This window comes from Taudactylus pleione, unplaced genomic scaffold (genome assembly GCF_031769625.1).
Source record: "Taudactylus pleione unplaced genomic scaffold, aTauple2 ptg000638l, whole genome shotgun sequence".
Lineage (NCBI taxonomy): Eukaryota > Metazoa > Chordata > Amphibia > Anura > Myobatrachidae > Taudactylus > Taudactylus pleione.
In genome coordinates this window covers 605001-624746 of record NW_028285040.1, presented here as the reverse complement: position 1 = coordinate 624746, position 19746 = coordinate 605001, and the positions used below count along the sequence as shown (strand labels likewise).

At 47.1% G+C, this 19746-nt stretch overlaps 1 protein-coding gene across 3 annotated transcripts in view; it reads left to right on the top strand.

Moving 5' to 3' along the window:
• Positions 1 to 19746, top strand: part of SH3BP2 (SH3 domain binding protein 2) — a 101717-nt gene that overhangs the window by 45183 nt on the left and 36788 nt on the right. The gene's annotated exons all lie outside the window — the stretch shown is intronic.

Genomic DNA, 19746 nt, shown 5'->3' with positions numbered 1-19746 from the left:
CTGCGAGTAAAAGCCTGCGGTTGAGTTTCCCAACCGCAAGGCCAGGAGTGATTTTGGCTCTATCAGACGGTAGGCGTTCCCTTGGGAACGCCTCCGTCTGGCAGGCACGCCCACCAAAGGGGGCGTGCTGTCAGTCACCATCGACAGCACGCCCCCTTTGATGAGACACTCCGAGCGAAGGAAAGTCCTTCGCTCGTCGGGTCTCGCGCATGCGCACGACGGAGCACCCTCTGTCGTGCGCATGCGCAGTGGGAACATCGACCCACTTGCGAGCATACTGCCGCTCGCGAGTGGGTCTGAATGACCCCCATAGTCTGGTGCTAGAGCACTCTGATGACGAGCATACAGAGAGGGGGAGACTGCACTGCAAAGTCTGTCTACGCTCGCATACGCACATCTAGCTCCAGTCACGCAATACGGGTGTAAGTACGTCCCTTCATCTCCGCATCAGGTCCATTGTGTGTTCCATCTTTGTCAGCTGCCGCCTCGTCCTCTAGTATACACGGCTCTGCACGCTTCAGGTTTTTCATCTTATTCCATGAACAAATAACATTGGGCCTGATTCAGCAAGGAACGCATTTGCTAATATGCACGCAATCAGCCGATTGTTGTGTTCTACGCATGCATAGGCATTGCAGTGTGCAAACCGGCCACTGCGATCGCAGTGACTACACAGACCCACCGCAGAGTGATAGACAGGAAGTGCCGTTTGTGGGGGGTGGGTGGTCGGCTGAACGCAGGCGTGCCAGTGCGTTTCAACGCCGTTGTTGGGGCTTGCATAAATTATCCACTACGATACCCTAGCAATTCCTGAGTAAGGTCAGAGCTTGTGCAAGTGTGCGTGAGGCTGCGATGGTACTCGATTTTACCAATGGTTTCGCAGTCTCGCAAAACAGTACGGATGTGCGTAAGGTAAAGTAGGCGTCCTTATGGAGTTCAGCGGCAGCGTTGCGATCGCAATGGATGAGCATACTATCACATTTGAACTGCAGGTGTAACCGCTATTGCACTCGCAGTTGCGTTCCGTAGTGAATCAGGACCAGAGTCAAATAAGGGTTCATTCAATTAGCTCACCCCAAGAGTCCAAGCGAATAAGTGCGGCTATATGCCACAATTACAGGAGCTCCGGACTCGCTGATTTTTATTTGCAGCTTCTTAGGGCATTGCCCAGAAGTGCCCTCAGCCGTACACCTCAAGCTCTCAGCTTACTGAATCCGCCCCCATGTTGCATAGAAGTCACTAAAATATGGTCTACATATTGGTTATATTGGACTATAGGCCTGATTCAGAGCCGGAAGCTCTGACCAGAGCGCTCGCTCTGAATCAGGGCCCTCCTCCATGAAAATGGAGCGTCCTCCTGGACGCTCGTATAGCTGTGGGTGACCACCCACAGCTATAGCGAGCGTCCATGATGATGGTTGCGATGGTCAAGACCATCGCGACTATCGGGCTTGCGACAGATACCCTGCGGTAGGGTCTCGCTGCCGCAAGCCCTGGAGTGATTTTGGCTCTATCAGAGCCAAAATCACTCCCACTGACATCACTAGTGATGTCAGTGGGGCCGGCTTCGGACGGTAGGCGTTACTATGGGACCGCCTCCGTCTGGCCACCACGCCCCTGGCACTCCCACCAAAGGGGGCGTGCTGTCAATCAACATCGACAGCACGCCCCCTTTGGTGCGAGACCCGGAGCGACAGCTTGGCTGTCGCAGTCCGGGTCTCGCGCATGCACACGACGGAGCTCCCTCCGTCGTGCGCATGCGCAGTGGGGCAACATCGACCCGTTTGCGAGCGTCCTTTGCTCGCGAACGGGTCTGAATGACCCCCAATATTATATATTTGGACACTGACACATTTTTTGTTATTTTAGCTTTTTACTAAAACACATTTGAAGTTCCACTTATATAGTGAATATCGTTTTAAATTGCAAACTATCAGCTTTAATTAATTTAATTTGAGGGTACTCACATCCAATTGGAGGAAGGGTTTAGGAAACAAGCTGGGTAGACACTACACGATATATCGTAGGATATATCGTTCCAGTGTGAATTTTTACCCTTTTAGACAGAAAAACAAATTATTGGGTCATACATTTCTACCCGGTAATTTGCTGATTAACATGGATATTTCTCCTGTCTGAAAGGGTCAACCCGGGTCGAAATTCCCAGGACTTAAACCCAGGAATTTACCAGGGTCGGAGACCCCGGAATTTAGACCCGGGTTGACCCTTTCAGACAGGAGAAATATCCATGTTAATCAGCAAATTACCGGGTAGAAATGTATGACCTGGTAGGTAGTTTGCTCTTCTGTCTGAAGGGGGGTACAAGCAGGGACCGGCAAAACAACCCTGCATGCAAATGCCAGGTAAAAGCCGTGTTTTTTGCCTTTCCCTGTCTGAAAGTGATATTAGAATGATATAACCTATGGATTGAAAGTGATATTAGAATGATATAACCTATGGATTGTAAAGTGTGTATGGCCAATTGCGCATTCACAAGGGTCGTTCATCGCATCATCCCATTTGCCGTTCTGCACAGACTGGACAACGCAATGAACAACGCGGTGCTGTTAAATGCACTGTGTAACGACACATTACTCTGCTGTACACCTGATCGTGCAGTGTGTTTGGTATTGTTACATCGCGTCATTCCATCGATGGGTACACACATCAAATAGTGTGTACCCAGCTTTACAGCTGTTTACTATGTAGGGACCAAAGGTAAATGGATTAGTTGACTGACCGGTGTTCTTTGTTATTTCTTTTATTTCTTTGTTATTTCTTTATCAATTAAGCAGGCGAAAAGGTCTCTAGTTGATACCAATGGGTAAATTTACTAAAGTGAGAGTTTTTAGAAGTGAGTTTTAAAAGTGATGTTGCCCATAGCAACCAATCAGATTCTAGCTATTATCTTCTAGAAGGTGCTAGTTAAATGTGCAGTCACTGCTGGGCACAATATGCATTGGAACAGGCTGCCCAATGATAACGGGATGTTTTATGATATTATACAAATTAGAGGTGCACTATACATAGCACGTCTTATATACTCATGTGTGGGCCCTCACTGTAAATTCCTCTGTGGGTTTAAGGGGTCACAGACAGTTGTTACAGGCCCATTAAGTCCTCCCTCCCCACGGTATATTGGCCATTGTAGAGCTGCTTGTTAATGACTTAGAGGTAACCATCAATGACCAATAAAAATTCAGGATAGATAAGAGGGTCATGGGGGGGGGCTGCTTCGCATCATTAGGCCCCTACACACGTTTCTCCTCTCATGGACTGTCCAGTCTCTGTTGCGGCTGTGAGGTCTATTGGAGGGAAGGGGGGGATGTGTCACGCTTTCATTGCATATCTCGATCTCAGGACTTGCCATACCCTATTGCTATATAGATATCCCTCTCCTCAAAAATTTATTTGCTAAATTGTCTATACAAAAATAAGCCGTGTGGTCAGGAGATTGTTCTTGTTCCTGCTCTGCACAGAATGCTAGACCGTGGGAGGCCATTTCCAGGCTGGTGTTTAGATTCTAATGTTTATATTTTGGTCTAGATTTCCTTTGAATTGCTTACAGGACCCCTAAATGCAGGATAGAAAGCCTATGCTTCTTTGTTTTGTTCTTCCCAAGATTGTGTCATATTAAATTCTATGTGAAAGAGGAAGCTCTGCCGTTACCACTCTGCAGATTGGTCATGCAATTTCCAGAGTAATGCAGACAGACACAATCATCGCACGAAGGAGACACTCACCCCATTTCTTGTTACCTGGTGGACATGTAAGAATGGATAGATCGCTGGGAAGATGGAAACATACATACATAGGGAAGCATAGATGGATACATTTTTTATTATTATTATGGGTATCGCAACAATCCCACTATCGCTAATCACAATCTAAGGATGACAATAGCAGGTGATATATGTATGTGTGTGTGTATATATATATATATATATATAGAGAGAGAGAGAGAGAGGGCTCTATTTACTACAATCCGCATATTGAATGCGGATTGTAGTGTGATATTACCGAGTGAATTCGCATTGCGAATTCAGGCAATATCACAGGGATTTACTATAAATCCCTTGCAGGGACAGAGCTTGCGTTAAAGCTCTGTCCCTGCAGATCCCATCCGCACTCTAGTCGCGGTATTTTCGGAAAAAATACCGCGACTAAGAGCCCGCACATGCGCCGAACGACCACCGCTACTACCCCCCCACCGACGCTAAGCCCCGCCCCCGGCGCTAAGCCCCGCCCCCGCGACCTCGGACCCCCGCGACCCCCCCTCCCCCTCCGCGACCCCCCCTTCCTTCATTACACTTACCTGCATCCTCCTGGCCTCCGGTGATCTTCTCCGGGCTTCCCGATCAGGTGATCTCCCATACTGCACTGGGACCCGATCACCTGATGACTGGGCCCCAGTGCACTGTGGGAGACCAGCTGACCGGAGAGGAGCCATCACCGGAGGCCCGATCACCGGTCCCTGGATTCAGGTAAGGAAAAAAAAAAATGTTTAATTTTTTTTTCTTTTTTTTCAAGTAATCAGCTTGCGGTCTACTTAGACCACATAGCTGATTACTGGTACCGGCTCCCGCCTCTGCTCTCTCCGTTAGAGCAGAGTGGGAGCCCGGTAACCGGGGGAGAACCTGGATAACGCCACCTCCAGGTGGCGTTATTATCACAGGGCTTCCCCCGGTATTTTTTTACAATTTATTTTTAGTAACTTGCACACAGATCACATTTCCCATTACAATTATGGGAAATGCGATCTGCTTTACTAAAAATAAGTGATACTGGGGGTTGGAGTAGAATTTTACTAATTCTACTCCAATTGCCCTGTAATAACTACAGGGGTTTTCACACCCTTTTCACATTATTTTAGTAAAAATAATGTTAATAAATAGAGCCCAGAGAGAGAGAGAGAGAGAGAGAGAGAGAGAGAGATATCACAGGGGCTCTGCACTCACCATAATAACTAATAATAATAAACAGTGTGGTTTTGGTTCATGAATTGATCAATGCATTTAAGCTTGCAGCCCATCGTCACGGGACCCCACTTTACTGAAAGTCCCTACTCTATTGCTCAGAATTATAAAATGGACATAGCCATCACATTAGTGTTAAACTCAGGGTATGCTATCAAGGTTTAAAGCTCACAGCAACTTTGCTTTTAAATGTGAGACAGTTACCAAGCACACCTGTTGCAAAGCACCTAGGAAAACAGCTGACACAAGTTAGATAACTAGTTAACAGGGGTGCATGAGAAAATGTGATCACAAAAATGATTAATTATAAAAATTCATCATAATAAACAAAAAGCACTAATCCACGGACTCACCATTCCTAGTTTTGAGGTGCAACACGGTAGGTGACCACATTGTTTAAATAGAAATCACAGGGGCTCTGCACTCACCATAATAACTAATTATAATAATAAACATAATAAACAGTGATGGCTATATCCATGTTATAATTCTGAGCAATAGAGTAGGGACTTGCAGTAAAGTGGGGTCCCGTGACGATGGGCTGCAAGCTTAAATGCATTGATCAATTCATGAACCAAAACCCCACTGAGTATACAGACTCAGTCACACACAGATATATAAGTGTCACATATGAAATTAATCAGTGCAGTCTCGTGGTCGCATCTCATTGCAACTAATATGCATTTTTATGGGGGAGGGAGACAGGAAAAAGAGGCTGAGCGCTTTCAGAATTGCATTGGACATGACGGCTGACTTGCTCCAGGTGTCTTGCGCTACATGGCATATTGAGGCTAGTTGTATGAGGCGGCCATCAGGGTTTTCATGGGATACATCTGCAAGGGTCCCCGGAGTGTTTTTTTTGGGGGGGCGCTCTTGTCTATTTGCTGAATTTATTTTTCCTGAATTTGCTCAAACTCCGTGTGGCTGCTGCGATGTAATGACGGGCAGCCAATCTGATTTGCTGCCCATCATGCATACAGTCACTGCTGTAGGATGGGTCCTGGTGAGTGCTCCTCCTTCCCGCCGTGTACAGAACCTGTGTCAGCAGTTCTTTGTCCCCCCGCCCCACTCACCACCACCAGGTGTATCTGTCAATGGCTATAGTTTTGTATATACTTACCGCTCTCTTTCTTCCTCCGCATGTGTGCCTCTCTACCTCCCATGTGTGCCTCTCTACCTCCCCCCCATGTGTGCCTCTGCCCGCACCCCCCTCTTCTGCCCCTGCTTATGAGTTTCTGCCTTTACCCCATGTGTGAATCTGCTTGGGGGGGTCCTACATGTTTAAGTTGTACTGAGCCCCACAAATTCTGATATCAGGTCTGCTGAGTGGCCCCATAGAACTCCATTGTTTTCATCTAGCAGTAACGCTTTCAATACTGCGGAAAGCTTGAAACTGATGCAAAGCCAGGTTTATGGAGCGCGATGGCAGCATTTGTAGAGTCGATGTTTGTATCGGTGGACGGTAATCGTTGGATGGATTGCGGTCACATCTTAGAAAGTACGGATTAGTATCATTGGCGCCATTACTTTTGCAGAGTAATACAAGAGCAGGAATTCAATTATGCAGAGCAAGATTTGTGAAATGAGTTGGAGTAGGGTAAAGAGTAGACTGGCCTCTTGGAAATGGCGGAGGAGCGGAACCATCTTTGTGCATGCTGCAGAATAATGGCGCTTTATTGTGTAGTAGTATATATCTATTTAGTACCAACATATTCCCTTTTCCAATTGGCAACACAGTAATAAAACAAGACTGGGTAATGACAGACAGAGAGGTGAGAGGCCTCTGAGCCTGATTCACTACTTAACTTACGCACGTAGCCCGGCTGTGATAATACGCTAATGACTGCTATCGCAAGTCCGTTGCACAGGCAGCACTACCGCTATCTCACATCTGTAATACCTCGCAGTCCTGCCTATACATCGGTAACATCGAATAACATCGGCCCCTCACGCAGAATTACAGCAGGTCTGACCTTACACAGAAATTGCTAACCTCGTCGTACGCAGCAAGCACACAAGCTGCAAATGCCGTCGCAGTGGCTAATTTATGCACACTCATGCAACGCCGCTGAAACGGATAGGCAGGCCTGGGTTTCTCCCACCACTCCCCCGTCACCACCCCCAAACTCTGACTACCTGTCACTCACTCTGCGATGGCGGCTTACTGTGCTCTGCATGATCGCAGAGCGATTGCTTTGTAGCCGTTGCGCACTGCGATGCATGCACAGTACGCAACAATGTGGCAACTGAGTACGCTGTTGCAGTTGCGACCCGTAATGAATCAGGCCCTCTGCCCACAAACTTACAATCTAATGTTGTTTGGTGTGGGGGAGGGGCAGCTATGTGTTTGAGTACTGGCACCACACTGATCAGCTACACGGCACATACAGTGATTAACACGCACATTCAGAAGAGCAGTGAGGGGGCCACGTATAAACGTGTAATACCAGGGACACCTCTACTAAAGACTGAAGTTCTGTCTCTGACATTTGCCTGATAAAGAATAAAAGGGCATGTACAGTAAATGAGCACACTCCGCGCTCCTGGAATGTCCTGAAAGCTCCTATATTTGTGGAGGTAACCCTGACTCCCGGGAGAGCAGTGAACCCTTCCAAACCCTGCCCACTTCTCTAGTAAAGTTAGCAGGGCCATGATAATGCCAATCGCTTCGCCAAGCCCACTTGCATTTGAGGTTAGACACCACTGGGGGGGGGTTAGGGTAGGCACCACTGGGGGGTTAGGGACTAAGGGTGGGTGGTTAGGTTTAGGCACCAAGGGGGGAGGATTAGGTTTAAGCACTTAACGGGGAGGGTTAGGGTGAAAGAAGGGGGGGTTAGGGGGAAAAGGGGGAAGGATTAGTATACTTACCCGATCCCTGTCAGGATACCGAGCATCGGGATGCCACTGTCTGCATTTTGACAGCAGGCATCCCGACTGCCTGTATTTCATACCCAACCCCACCTGAAGGTTGAGGATTATTTATTCTGTCTCTTGTAAAGTGAAATATAATTAGCTTATCTGATATGGGGCATTCTAGTCTGTTGTTTACTTCCTAGAAAACAAGCACAGCAAACACAGTATTGAATCATGCGACTGACAGAATATTTTGTAACTTCCACAAAAAGAGCTCTCAGTGACAGACAAGTACCGGCATGCTTACAGAATTAGGAGACTGGTAGAAAGCTGACAGTCGTGGGAAGCCTCTGCAGTTGTGCACATGGCAGCCCTCGCTCATGCGCAGTGGGACTGAAAGCCAACATTTGGGCTTCAGTTCCACTAATAATAAAAAAAAAATTATACTGTATGAAAATTAATTAAATATATTTTAAAAATTACTTTTTTCATTATTTTTAAAAATATTATTGAATTTTAAAAAAATTATGTATTCTGAGAATAGACCTTTTTTTATCATCTAACCGTGCACAGAATTCTGGGGCTTCGATTCACTTGTAGAGGTTTGGACACAGCAGGAGGTAGTAAGACCCCAGAGCCCCACTGATGGCAGCTACACAGCACCAGACAGCGGAGGGGCACCGTGTGTTGCATATCTGTCAGGCTGGGGAATAAACTCAAGAAAGTGGCCCAGATTCTTTTGCCAATGTTCCACAGAGAAATGGGTGAGCTGAAAAGCGTAGGAATGTGTTTTGTCTAATGTAGGTGTGGTTTCATATAAGCCATAAATTATATGAAAAATTGTTGTTGGTATGTGAAAGAGGTCAAATCAAATACAACACTGGGCCTGATTCAGAGCCGAACGCTCTGACCAGAGCGCTCGCTCTGAATCAGGGCCCTCCTCCCTAAAAATGGAGCGGCCTCTTGGACGCTCGCATAGCTGTGGGTTACCACCCACAGCTTATGCGAGCATCCATGATGATGGTCGCGATGGTCAAGACCATTGCGACCATTGGGCTTGCGACGAGACCCTGCAGTAGGGTCTCGCTGCCGCAAGCCCTGGAGTGATTTTGGCTCTATCAGAGCCAAAATCACTCCCACTGACATCACTACTGATGTCAGTGGGGCCGGCCCCAGACGGTAGGCGTTCCCATGGGAACGCCTCTGTCTGGCAGCCACGCCCCCGGCACGCCCACCAAAGGGGGCGTGCTGTCAGTCACCATAGACAGCACGCCCCCTTTGGTGCGAGACCCCGAGCGACGTATTCCTCGTCGCTCGCTGGGTCTCGCGCATGTGCACGACGGAGCTCCCTCCGTCGTGCGCATGTGCATTCGGGCACCATCGACCCGCTTGCGAGCGTCCTTCGCTCGCGAGCGGGTCTGAATCAGGCCCACAGTCCCATATGACTTTTCAATGCTGAGACTATTTCGGTGTCTGAGCATCACAGTGAGCATTCTATATACAACACAGAGAGCATTATTTCGGCATATATACAATACAGAGAGCATTCTAGGGACTAATCTACAACAAAAGACAGCATATTAGTGACCAGTGTACATTAGAGCATTCTAGTTACTAATATACAATACAGAGAGCATTCTAATTCTAACAATAGGATACAGGGCCTGATTCAGCTTTGGGAATAGATATAAAATGTACAAAGATATTTAGATATTGGAGGGGTCTGCCCTAACTGTAATCTAAATTGCAGTTTAAAAATAAAGCTGTCCAGTATTTGTGGGCTACATGCCAAAGCAGCCAATATTTACCCTGCATGCAAACATAAATGTATTTATTTGCAACCCTTGTGTTGTAGCATGGTTTGTCCGAGTACACAGTTACTTGTTATTTCTTGCTCTAGTCCCAAAGCTGAGTCAGGCCCACATATAGCAGTGAGTCTAATGACCAATTTACAATACAGAGAGAAATCTAGTGACCATTATGAAATACAGAGAACATTTTTATTACTAATTTACAATACAGAGAGAGAACCAGTGACCACTATAAAATACAGAGAACAGTCTTATTACTAATTCTCAAATAGTATAGCATTCTAGGGACCAATATACAATACAGACAGCATTCTACTGACCAATATGCAATCCAAAGAACCATCTAATGACCAATATACAATACATATAGAATTCAAGTGACAAATATACAATGCAGGGAGCTTTCTTGTGCCCATTATATAATACATAAAGCATGTATACAGTGTAGAGACCATTCTAATGACTAATAATACAGATATTATTGACCTATATACAATACGGATGGCATACTATTAGAAAATATGCAATACAAAGAACCTTCAAATGATTAGCATATAGCATTCAAGTGACAAATATACAATCCAAAGTGCTTTCTAGTGACCTGTTTACAATGTAGAACGCATTCTGGAGACCACTAGACAAAATACAATGCATAGTAGTGATTGTTATTCAATGCTAAACCTATCCTGGAGGCAACTATAGTATTCAGATCCCTGATGTTCTAGTGGTTTAACAATGCAGGTCCCTTAGTGTGGTGATTCTATAGTGCAAGACCCTTAAAATTTATGGTGGCTTTATAATGCAGATCTCCTTAAATATCTGGTGACTTTACCTTACAGACAGGTCTGTGGTGGCTTTATAATGCAAATCCCACTAATCTCTGGTGATGTAATTACTATATAGACCCCAGGACTATGACGGTGAACCATATGTGATTCTACTTTGACCCTCAGCGTGTGGAGATGAGATTTGGTTTTGCTGGGATGCCATCATTCCAGGCAGACAGCTTCTCGTACTATGGGACGTATTCAATTGCCGGTGAAGAGCCGAGATAGGCAAAAAGTTCTTGCCGGTGACGTCATTTTGCCAGTCGAGAACTTATCCCCGTATTCAATTCCAAAGACTTTTCGCCGGTGCGAAAAGTCTGCGCCTTGTAACTAGCGGAAAAAGATTTGCCTCTGAAAGAGGCGGAAAAAAGTGCAGAATTGGGGGTTTGGGGCGCAAAGTTGTGGGAACACCCCTGCAGCCTTGGGACAGTCCCCCAAAGGTAAACTGCATTCCAAAAAAGTTAAAAAAATACTTTAGAAAACCCCAAACAAGTACTTTCGTTTTAGGGGACAAATTTAAAAATTTGTGAAATCGACTCCAGGGCGTCCCCCAAGTATGCCCAAGCTTTTTTTTTTTATTGCAGGTGCATGCTGGAGGTGCGTTTTTTAAAAATGCACTTTAGCGATTTTTAATCATGCTTGCACCCATTTTCATGTACCCGAAATTTGCTGGGACTACTTATTTTTGCAAAAAAAAAAATCTGCTAAATGCTATTCTTCACCACTTGTGCAAAGACGCTAAATAGCACCTATTGAGAGCATTTAAGCACCCCAAATACCTCCAGCAGGGCTGTTCGAGAGTATCCATAGTGATCTCCCATGTCAGTGCATCTTTTGGGGGCTGTCAGGATAATTTCCCCAAATCTGACAGCACTTTTCACTGATTTGAGTTTCGCAGGCACGCGTTCTCGCGTCCTTTGCAATTGAATAGGGCGAAAAGTGGTGACGAGCGCGATACTTTTCTGGAGGCAAAACTAGCGATGACGGCAAATACTCCGGCATGCATACGGCCCTATGACTGGTGGACAGCCACTCATATGAAGTGACCCTAATATTTATTTTGAGACAACTGTGGGCAGACCAGGGTGTCAGCTATCCAAAAATAAAGGTTAATACCAGCTGGGTTGAAGGGTTGCTCATGTTCCTGTCCAGTTATACTGTCTGCAGTCGCACACGGCAGTGTGCCCACTGTTTTCAGAGGATGGACTAGGAAGCGCCAATCCTGGGCAGATGATTATCTAGCAGTTGCCCTGCTGAAGCCACGCCACTGTGGGAACCAGGCCAGGCATAAAAGTTGGCATCACCCATCTCCTGTATGCTATGTTATTACCGTTCTGACTAAGGTTAATGGCATCTGTTGGACTGATCGGAGGATTGTGCCGATTACTTGTATTGAGGAAGCCTCCTCAGATTAAGTTGCTCTGTAAGCCTGCCAGAAGGGCGGAGACAAGGGACTGAGTGCCTGCCAAACTAGTAAAAGAGCAAAAGAAAGAGGCGCTGCAGCCAGGCAGGGCCGGCTCTAGGGGTGTTCAAACCAGTGCGGACGCACAGGGGCGCCACCCGTAGAGGGCGCACCCCTCCCCAGCATCCCGATTTCAGCGGGACAGTATTGTTCCGCTGTTCCACCCGTGGGCCGAAGTGGCCCGCGGGTGGTCAGATCGGGACCCCCGGAGTGTGAATGGATGCTTCACGCATGCTCGCACTGACGCGAGAGGGTTGGGGGAAGCCCAGCCAGTGATGGAGGTTTGGGCTTTACCCCCAGCCTGACGTTATTTGGAGGCGTGCCATGCGGCCACGCCTCCAAATAACGACACATAGGGGGCGTGGCCTATGGTAATTAGGTCACTCCCCCCATTTCGGTCGCGCGCAATATACGGGCGCTTACTCCAACCCCTGGAGCTGGCCCTGCAGCCAGCGCAGCGCCATCAGCAGGGCCGGATTAAGGGAGGGGGGCGACAGGGGAGGTCGTCCCTGGGCCCCCACACACGGAGGGCCCCCCACTAGCAGCGGTGTGTTATCTGCACCCGCCACTAGTGTCTCCTCCGCTATTGTAGTGTAGACCGTGCAGTGAGCGCAGTCCACACTACACAGTGACATACACACAGCCGCCGCCGGCAGCTGTGTTTGTTACAGCAGCCGATGAGAGTCACACAGACTCTCATTGGCTGCTGCACAATGGAGGGAGCCAGCTGGAGCTCACTCATGAGCTCCGCCTTCCGGCTCCCCCCTCAGCGTGTGATGGGAGAGATGTCATGACGCTGACATCTCTCCCATACAGAAGGAGAAGAGCCGGGACCCGGAGCTGACTGCGGCGGGTGCACCAGGAGCGGCGATTCGGGTAAGTTATGATTTTTTTTGTGTGTGTTTGTAAGGGGGCCGCTACAGAGGGCACTGTATAGGGGGGGCGGCGCTACAGATGGCACTGCATGGGGGGCGCGCTTCATGGGGGTACTGGGGGGGCGCTACTAGGGTCAGTGCATAGGGGGACTACTACTGGGGGCACTACTACTGGAGGCAATGCATAGGGGGGACTACTACTGGGGGCACTATATAAGGGGCACTGCATTGGGGGGGCCCACTACTGGGTCTGGGGGCACTATATAAGGGACACCACTGGGGGACTGTATAAGGGAACCACTACTGGGGGCATTATATAAGGGGCACTGCATAGGGGGTACCGCTATTGGGTCTGGGGCACTATATAAGGACCACTACTGGGGGACTCTATAGGGGTCCACTACTGGGGGCATTATATAAGGGGCACTGCATTGGGGGGGACCACTACTGGGTCTGGAGGCACTATATAAGGGGCACTACTGGGGGCACTGTATAGGTGGACCACTACTGGGGGCATTATATAAGGGGCACTGCATAGGGGGACCACTACTGGCTGCACTGCATAAGGGGCTTTACTACAGGTGGCACTGCATATGGGGGACTACTACAGTGGGCACTGTATATGGGGGACCATTACTGGGGCACTGCTACTGGGGACATTGCATAAGGGGCACTACTACAGTGGACATTGCAAGAGGGGCATTACTACGGAGGTGAATAAAAAGAAAAAAAAATGTTCCTAGGGTTACGAGAAACTGTGGTATATAGGGGCCCCCACAAGTTTGTTGCCCAGGGGCCCCCACAGACCTTAATCCAGCCCTGGCCATCAGTGAGTGGCAACTATGGTTCCTCTTAGGGTTGAATAGTAAGGTTGGTGCAGAGACCCACTGGTCCTTTTTCCGGTAAACTGCTTTAATCCTGTGCGTTAATAAAGGGCCATAATTCACCCACTAGTGGACCAATGCCGTGGTAAATGTACACTCGTTAGTGTAGTGTATCTCGCGTGTCTTCTCTGCGCCAATTACCTGGAAGCAGTCGTACCCAACTATGGCCATTGCAGATGTTAGTGCATAAGGTTACCTCCGGATAAACCAGCTAGCTGGGTGCCTTGAAAGAGATTAACATCCTGACAACTGAACTTTGTACAAATAAATAAATAATAGGGAACGCATTTCACTAACAGTGAAACCAGCAGCTTATGCGGAATTGCTTTTATGGCCACAAAGTGCAGAGCTGTGGACGGCACCTTCCGCTTTTTGTAAAGAAGGAAGCTGCACAAACTTACATATAAAACCTTTGTATGGAATATTTGATAAAAATGGAGGATATCTCAGGTTACTGCTGTGACGTTGGGTTAGTCAGGCAGGAAGCCTGTAAAGATATAATAAAGCTTGGTGTTAGGCCCAAGGAAAGAGGAAGCTTGTTTCACCAAAGGAAACCTGTCACGGGAAGTTTTTGTGTGTGTGTGTGTCTGTGTGAATTGACCAGACGCTGTCAGCAGTCGGTGAAAGCCGGACGTCGTACCCTGCTCCTCCATCCTCACTGCTCTGTAGCTCCAGCATGAGATTGATCTCTGGAATCGAGGCTTCATACTGATGGCAACATCTGTAAAGAGATCCAAGTCTCTCGCTGCCTCCGTGGAAAGAAGAATCATGTGTCGCGTGGACGTCAGGTTTGTAGCAAGCTGCAGTCATTAGTGACTGGCGTTAGAATGTGCCATGTATGTGTCCTATGGGTGGGAGCTCAGCACAGATGTTTCTGGTCTCCGTAAAGGAAGTCATTGCGGGTTGTGCCTGCTTATTGTGGCGTAGTAAGGTTGACAAAATAAAAAAAGGGCCACACAACCTGTCAGGAATTCTAGTTGTATTGATGGAGCGGACGGCAGTTCAGCAGCCTCACAGGGGCAAATAAACCTGACCTCAAAAATGGCAGGTGAGTTTTCTGGATTAATCTGTAAAAAATGAGGAGGCGCGGAACGGCACATCGCTACTGTGACGGTCGATTATGTGCGCAGCCAAGTATCGCTGCCTGCAATGCTTGGGGGCAAATTGAGCCTAATTGAATTGACTCCTTAATGTTGTAGCCTGTTGCATAGTTTTTTATTATGTTTCTTTATTATGCGTTTTAGATAATGGATTACATGGTCATAGTGTGTTCTTTTTTACAGCTATAGTAGTGAGTAAGCTTACCTTAATGTTGGTGATGGGTGGGGCTGTGTCAAACAGTTGGCCGTGATGGATCACACAAATGTCTGTTTAACAAAGAGTGTCTCTGGTACTAATTGCATTTTTCATAAAGAATATAGTATAACAAACAACTTAAATACAGATTTTTTTTTTCTAAGCAGTTTATTAGAAAAAAGTTTAGCCATTTAATTTACCATGTACAAGCGGCTTCTATAGTTGTACTTGGTAATAGTATGTGATATATTGTTCTAGCGTGGATGCCCCGGGAAATTGGGTACTCTCGAACTGCTATTATCCCTTCTTTGGAATTGGAAATTTGGGACAGTTAGTTGTATTTGGCCCGTTGGGGTAACATATTGCAAAAATCAAGAGGTGCACAACATAGGCAAACGCAGGGGGGGTTTCCAGTTGCCTGGAAACCCCCCATCCCAGCCCACACCATGACCACAATAGAAATAGTAATATAATAGAATTTTACTAGTGCTGCATGTTCTACTCAGTATCACAAAATGAATAATTAGCACCGCCTGTGGATCTTTTAATGTGTGTCAGCCAGACAAGCTGGCCCTACTGCCGCATTTAGTGGCTTACTGTGATCGCTGGTCCTGTATATGGTGGAATTATGACACACACTACACTTTGTATGACGCATATTACAGTTGGTTAAGTGCTAGTTATGCCCTCTTCATGGACTGGCCACATTCACTCTAAAATCAGGCATTTGGAAACCCCTCTCTAGAAATCCTGCGTTTGCCACTGCACAAATTGGTTTCTACCAAAGACTTAGGTCATCGCCATTCGCAACACGTTTGTTTCTGCGCATCCAACCCACGGGTACTATTACACCCATCCTGAGAATGGGATCATGGACAGTGACCTTGGGTATAAGGAGTGCAATGAAAATGGGCTCAAAGTAGACCTTTTTGTTAGATGACTTGCCCCATTTTTGACAGTGATGGATGTGCAATCTAATTATGAAACTGCTCTATTGCATGCCAAGAGAAATGGCTTTACCTCCTTTATAGGACCGTTCTGTATTCCCTGCAGTTTTCTGGCTTGGAAGACCCAGCGTTATAACACTTCACCATGACACCAGTTTTGTTTTTTTTATGGACTAATTATTTATTCAATAAACAATAAACTAAAATCCAAAACATACAAGATAATACTAAATACACAGTATCTTGCAGTTTTAGTGGCTTTTAGAAAGAGTTCCATAGTGTTCCATAGCTGCCACTAAATATTACACACACCGATATGGGGATAACTGCAGCTGGGTTCCAAGCGGAGGCTTTTGAACAGAAGTATAGTGGCTTAGTGGTCTTTTTACTTGGATGGTGATCAAGTGAACGGATATAAAGTACTAGCCAATCAGCTCCTAACTGCCATGTCACAGGTGATATCGAGTGATTGGTCGTGCTGCACAGCATATCACACGATATCGCATGTGAGGCTGTACATATTAATGAAGGACGGAACAGCGATCGCTCCGTCGTTCAATAAATCTTTTAAGTGTGTTCTGGCAATCATGCGATGCCCAGGGTGAAGGCAAATTGCCCTGAACATCGGCACGATTGCCGGTCGTTCCGGTGTGTACCTACCTAGTAGTTAAGCTACGCTGCATATGTAGAACTGTGGAGATCTTTGCAGATGATATATGGGTAATATACAGTGTGTCTGCCCATACAGTGCATCATGTGATAATATCTCTTACACTGTACCTGGCACCTATAGCAGGGGCAGAACTATGGGAGACAACGGAGGTGCCTGTCGCCGAGCTCCAGCTCTGAAGGGGCACCTCCTCCATTGTCCGCAACATATTCACCCCACTTACGGCTGTAATTATATACCCGGAGTGTACCCTCACAGCCACCCGATACATGGCACCCTGTCCCGGCACCTGAGAAGCCACCACACACTAGTGGAGAGCTCCATGTGAGACCATCAGCTGCCGCCTTCATCTATCTTATAGCCTGTCTGCATGTGCGAATTGCTACATTACAGAGTCAGCGGTGGTGACTCGGGGGGGAGGGGCACCAAATTATAACTTGCCTCCGGGCGTCTGGGATGAATGTACCCCACTGATCTATAGACAGTGTAAGCGTCTTGCGGCTGAGTAGACATGAGATGATGCTGGTAACGTCTGTGGCGTTTTGTTTGGTGCTGCATTGTGTTTCCCAGAATGACTGTTATTCTGTTGACAACTGTCCCTATTTATAAGGGAAAGTCCCAGATTTTAATGTTTATGCTGTTAGTAGAATATTTTCAGCTGAGGTGTTGCAGAGTGTAGGTGTCACTTATAGCAACCAATCAGCATGTACTAAGCCTTGGAAAGTGATAAAGTGGACGGGGATAAAGTACCAACCAATCAGCTCCTAACTGTCATTTTTCAAACACAGCCTATAAACTATAGGGAGCTGATTGGTTGGTACTTTATCACTCTTCCACTTTATCTCTCTCCCAGGCTTAGCAGTACATCTCCCCTACCTTGGAGGGTGTTTCGAGGCAGTTTGAGGCATGGGTCGTGTTTTAGTTTTTATGTTTGCTTTTTCTGTAATGGCATGGGAACACGTATGTTGTTAGATCATTCGTGCCGTCGCCAATCCTCCCAGCTTAGATGTGACGGTCCCGATGTGAGAGGTGAGCTATAGTCCCCCTGCTGGGAGAACATTGTTAGAATCTCGTGTGATTATGGGGGGCAGTCAGAGAAATGCAAATATCAAATCTAAAGTTACTTAATATGGTTATCGGAAAACCGTGTGAGACCAGTACAGTCTGTATTCGCCATGGCACGGAGTGCAGCAGTCTTCCAAAAAGAAGGTCACTCTGGTGGCGCCAGTTTTATGGTGGTTGAAAACACTCAGTGGTGATTGGAGAATATGCAGTACATGCTTGGTTCGGTTCCGATCTGGTGACTGAGAAGCCCATGACATACAGATAACATCAGTGTCATGCTTGTTAAACCATCGAGCAGCCACACAGGCTCTGTTTATGGGGGCACTGCCATTTTGTAAGACACCCTTCCCGTTAGAAAAGAAATGCTGTAATGGGAGGAAGACGATTAGATATTGACTTAGTCCTGTAAATCTATATGCACAAAAACCACACCAAGCCAATGTAGCACATGTCTTTACACAAGCACCAGAACTCTCTACTGTTGGAGTGAAGTATTCAGGGCTGTGATATACGACTCTCCAGTTCTCGTCAGATCACTTGTAATGAAACTGGAGCAGCAGAGGTTGCCAAACATGCCATGCTAGCCTTGATTCTAGGTAACCAGGAAAGGCTAGCGCCTATAGGACCTCATTCAGACCCGCTCGCAAGTGCTGAGCGCTCGCAAGCGGGTCGATGTTTAGGCCCTGTGCACGCGCAGCGGCCACACTACACGTACGCGAAATTCTCTCACTCCGGAGCTCACTACAAAAGGGGCGGCTGTCGATGTTGATCGACAGCTCGCCCCGTTTTGTAGGCAGGCCGAGGGGGTGGTTTCACAAACGGAGGCGTTCCTTAAGGAGCGCCTGCCGTTTTGTGGGCGGCTGCACTGACATCAGCAGTGATGTCAGTGGGGAGCTTCCTGCTCGATCAGAGCAGGAAGCTCCCTGGGGCTTGCGGTTGCCGAGACCCAACCTTAGGGTCTCGTCACAAGCCCCGATGGTTGCGATGGTCTTGACCATTGTGACCATCAACCTGGTCGGTCGTTACCACCCACAGCTTAGCTAGCGACCAGGAGGCCGCACTGCAAAATACAAGCGGCCGTCCACATTCAGAACGAGCGCTCGCGTTTTCCAAGCGCCTCGGAATGAGGGCCATAGACTGTAAGCTTGCGAGCAGGGCCTTTCTACCTATATATCTGTCTGTTATTACCCAGTTTTTGTTCTATTAACGTCTCCAATTGTAAAGCGCAATGGAATATTCTGCGCTATATAAGAAACTGTTAATAAATAAATACATTTATATACATAACTTTATACATCGCTTTTTTTTTTTTTAATGCATCAGTGACACCTGTGTGAAAGTTCCTGCTTGCAGTATACTCTCTCACTTACCCAGGTCTTACCATTTCTGGTGTCCACTACCCTTTGCTGTTACAACATTTGTGTAATTACATTGCTGTGCTAGGACACTGATGCAGTTACTGAACAGCAGAACACTTTTAAGGTTGCACTATTAAAGAGCTGTTGCTGTTGTTGATGCCTGGTGCAGATGCAATATACAAGGACCTGTGAGCTGAATATAAGAACAGCGGTGCAGATGACTGGTGTTGTTGCTCTGTTGTAAGAATACCAGTCACTGGTGCAGTTTTATCAGCGGTCAAACAGTTGCATCAAAATAGTCACTAGCCCAATTTATAATAAGGACACCACTCCTGGTTATGGCGAAATAAAGGTCACCGTTTTTATTATTAAAGTGGTGGAGTAAATGACCTTCGTTAGATGACACCAGGGGAGCACTGCGAGCTACCGGCCACTGCATGCCTGCGCCCTGACCCAACTGAGTATTCACTTGCCTGTTCGCGTACTCTGGTCATATGCTTCAGTGCATTGCAAGTGACCAATAGTGCCTTCCACCAAGGTTAAGTGTAGGGATGACCATCAATGGTTTGTCACCGACGGTGGATGGTTTTGCCACCGATGGCCGAGATCTAATGGTTCTCCCCCATCGATGGCAGAGAAAAAGCGACAATAGTTTTCTTTCTTTTTTTTAACCGGAGCAGGGGCCTGTAACTAAGCTAAGCTTTGCCCCCTTGGGGATGCTG